General features: G+C 62.4%; 1 long non-coding RNA gene across 1 annotated transcript; it reads right to left on the bottom strand.

Annotated features, from left to right (window-relative positions):
• Nucleotides 1–39: 39 nt before the first annotated feature.
• Nucleotides 40–2,988, bottom strand: LOC127750575 (uncharacterized). Its single transcript, XR_008011750.1, has 3 exons — nucleotides 2,755–2,988; nucleotides 562–740; nucleotides 40–204 (listed from the first exon to the last, which is right to left on the bottom strand). It is a non-coding gene; the product is annotated as an uncharacterized LOC127750575 (long non-coding RNA).
• Between the last annotated feature and the right edge of the window lie 667 nt (nucleotides 2,989–3,655).

Below are 3,655 nucleotides of genomic sequence, written 5' to 3' on the forward strand. Positions count from 1 at the left end.
GAGGGGAAGTGGGGGAGGAAAGGGAAAGGGGGGGCCCGGGTCGGCGATGCCGTGGGCGCTCAGCCAGTCCTCGCCGTCCACCTGCAGCCTGAGGCTCGCCAGCATGTCTTCCAGGCTCCAGACCAGCTGCGCCTGCGTGCTCCGCACTGCCGGCTCGTCCGCACCGGAGTTACCGCCCTCATCCTCACTAGAAATACTCCCCTCCTGAAAAGTGGAAAAAGGAGGAGGAAAAGTACGAGTCGAGTTCGAAAAGCCTATATAAAAGAGCGAGCGAGGAAGTTTCGCTCGATGTTGTCGTTCTGCTGATGGATAATATACGCATGCTGGGCTAATTCGAAACACGCGCGCAGATTGTGCGGAGTTGCTGAGCAGCGGAGCACGGTGGCCCGCGAAGTTTTTTATCAATTTAAAAAGCGAGCAGTAATTATTATTTTTTTTACCTTGCTGCTGTTAGCTTTCCGCGCCGGCAAAAATACAAGGACGCACTCACAACGACTCACACTCACTTCCACATCCGTGCTTGTCTGAGTGCTCCACGCTCACCGCAATTACGGTACTCACCTCCACGTCCGTGCCCGCCCCCAAGTTCCCCGCGGTGCTGCCCGCGGCTGAGCCTGGCCCGGTCCCCGGGCGAAGCCGCGATCCACAGCCCGCCGACCCCGGGTCGCCCGTCTCGCCGGAGGGGGGCCGCCAGTGCATGTCGACCTGAGGAGTGAGCAGGGCGACCACGGTACTCCAGGCTGTCAAGAGAGGAAAACATAGCAGATAGAGCGTTACTCCCGACCCTACACCCCATAACGCCTGATAGGTAGGCAACGCGTAGTCTGCAGTGCGTGCGTGTACTGCGGGCTGGCCTACCCCAGGTCTCGCAGGCGTCGAGCTTCCGCAATCTGATTAAAATGGACCAACCTTCTGGACGATCCTTAACCACAACAGGTCACGATGGCCTATTCATTCGCGTTTACTGGGTACCACAATAGGGTGTTGTTTTTTTTGGGGGGGGGGGTGACAAAGGTATTGTGGCAAAGCGACGAGTGACTGCCCGTCAGAGCGTCTTTTATGCCGGGGAATCCATGGAATTTAGCCCGGCTCTGCCCGCACTGTTTCAAAGGGGCCCCTTCAGATTCCACCGCACCCTACCCTGCCTGGGTTGGGGTTGCACCCTCAGCGGCCGCCCGCGAACTGCACCAAGCGTAGCCCGACCAGGGCAGCCTACCTCTCAACACATGGATCACATAGTCCTCGAGCTAAGTGGTGCCGAGTTGCGTTCTAACCGGTTTTAACTTCGAGACCCACCACTTCCCCTCGCCCGACCCAATGTTTTCAACCTTGTTAGTGAACGTGTTTCGAGGCGTGCCTAGTAAACGTTTTGAACACTCATTCGCTGATGATGCCCTGCGGCGCGAGTACACCTATAACCAGAGCCATACAACAATTATACACTGCTACACGAACAAAAGTATGCCCGACCGTAGCTTCCTGCTGACGATCCGCAACACTGGCCGAACGGCGTACGTAGGCTGACCTAACGGCGTACGTAAATCGCCCCGACCCCGCCCCCCAGACTCACGTGGCTCCGGCCGCCACAAAGCCCCCCACGTGGCGCCGTCCACTCACCACTCGGTCACGCGGAGGCCACGTGGGGGGGGGGGGGGGGCGAAGGACGCCAAAGAGGCTGTGACGATAGCGACAAGCGACCCTCGCGCAGTAAATCCGTCATTGTGGTGCGCGCGTCGCGCCTTGACACGACGGAGACACGGTCGGCGGGCAGCAAGAGCGAGCCACGCGGGGCCGTCCGTCCCCGCACCGCGCCCCCCGCCCCACCCGAGTCCCAGCTGGCCCCGCGCGCGGCAAGCACCCGGCCGGCTGGCGCCCGGCCAAGGACCGCTAAGTTTGCCTCGGTTGCCCATAATTTAACCAACCGAGTAGAAGAACTTCTTCCAAAAAACTTTCTCTCGCGCGGCCCCGCGGACGGACGCGCGCCACGCGACGCGCTTGACGCGTGCAGTAGTAGACTGCTTCCGCACGGGCATTTCGTACCTCTGCCCGACCTTATTGTCGCACCCATGTAACACGGCCATTAGGTGGGAGAAAGACACCCCCTGGGAGCGCTCTACGGAATCGGTCTGCTGACCACGACCATTCCCCGCCTCGATGCGCATCGTGCAAGTGTCCGCCGCCTCCGAAATTATTCTCCTTCAGTCGCGGCAGCGCGGGTCAAGTGCAGAAGGCACCGTCCTGGTCGGTCGCGGCCGTGCGCGGAGCCTTGACGTGACGAGAGTCGGCCACGCCAATCTGAGTGGAAGGGGTGCGGCGGGAAGGCCCCCCCGCCGCACCCTCTGCGTCGCCCCGGGCTGTCACGCGCCGGCTACACACACGACGGCCCCGGGGGCTAGAGCGAGCGGCCCCCCCGGCGCGCTCTGCCCGCGGAGTACATGTGTCTGCGAGCAGCGGCGGTGGCGGCAGGAGCTAAGGCGTCGGATGTCGGCTGTGTAACCCAAAGCGCCGCCGCCACCGCACCGCCGCGGCGGCGTCGTACGATGCAACGCCATGCATGCCTCGTGTTGCGACATCCTATGCACAAGTTTTGCAAAAGTAAAGTGAGCCCCCGCGAAAGTCAAACTAGTCAAGAAGTCTAACGCACAGCACAGTACATCCTGGTAACTACGGTGGCCTCGTGCAATGCGGTTTCATTAGTTTTATAGGTCACGTGTTTCTTTAAATCTAAAACAATGAATCTTGAAGTCGACTCACCGTTATTCGCCCGCAGTGAACGGCCGCAGCGAGGCGGCGCCGGCGCCGGTCGAAGGGCCGACGCGGTGCAAGTCGACGGAGTGGCGCACGCTTACGCACGCCCGCGCCACGCTTACCACGCTCACGACCGGCGCTGCTGGTCTCGCCTCGCTCCTCGACTCGCCTCGGCCACTAAAGCGCACCACCGCGCCCGTCTCGCTACACACGCCGGCCCGGCGAGACCCTTTGCCCCCTCTCCACCGCAGGCCGATTTGTTTATGGTTCATTTTTGGCGGATTCCCGAGGGGAAGAAGTAGTAGTGTGGTGAGCGGCAGAGGGGAAGTGGGGGAGGAAAGGGAAAGGGGGGGGGGGGGGCAGGAAGGAGCAGTAGAGGCCGGGCCCGGCCGCCCCCCGCCCGGGGCAGGCTGGCAGGAGGCACCACCACCACCACCTCGATGACAGGAGCACACTTTGTGCACAAGGGCCCCGGACACCACGAGGGTCTTTTACACACCGACGCGGGTGTTTGAGGCTGCATGCTCTCCCCCCCCCCTCCCCGCTTTAGCGGGCGAGCTTTCCGGCCTTAGGGCATGCATACGGTTGCTCTGTTATTGGGTCAGGTCTGCAAGCAGCGGCAAGCAGTCTGCACCACGTGGCGAAAAGGGATGAAAGGGCGGTTAGGCGATACTCAACAAGTGAGGCGCGCGGGGAGGCACATCCCCCCGCCCCGCCTGTATTACTTGTACTGGCCACGAGCCCCCGCGGCCCGGCCACCGGGGCCCCAGGAGGAAAGGCGCCCAGAGGACCCAGGGGCCGCTTTTGTAAGCGCTCCAAGACATCCCTCACCGGACCTATATCGCCTCTGTCTCGCTCGGGTCGGGCGAGGCGCCCGCGCCTCCCCCTCCCTCCCTCCCTCCCTCCC

Source organism: Frankliniella occidentalis, unplaced genomic scaffold (assembly GCF_000697945.3).
Source record: "Frankliniella occidentalis isolate FOCC.00 unplaced genomic scaffold, Focc_3.1 Scaffold212, whole genome shotgun sequence".
Lineage (NCBI taxonomy): Eukaryota > Metazoa > Arthropoda > Insecta > Thysanoptera > Thripidae > Frankliniella > Frankliniella occidentalis.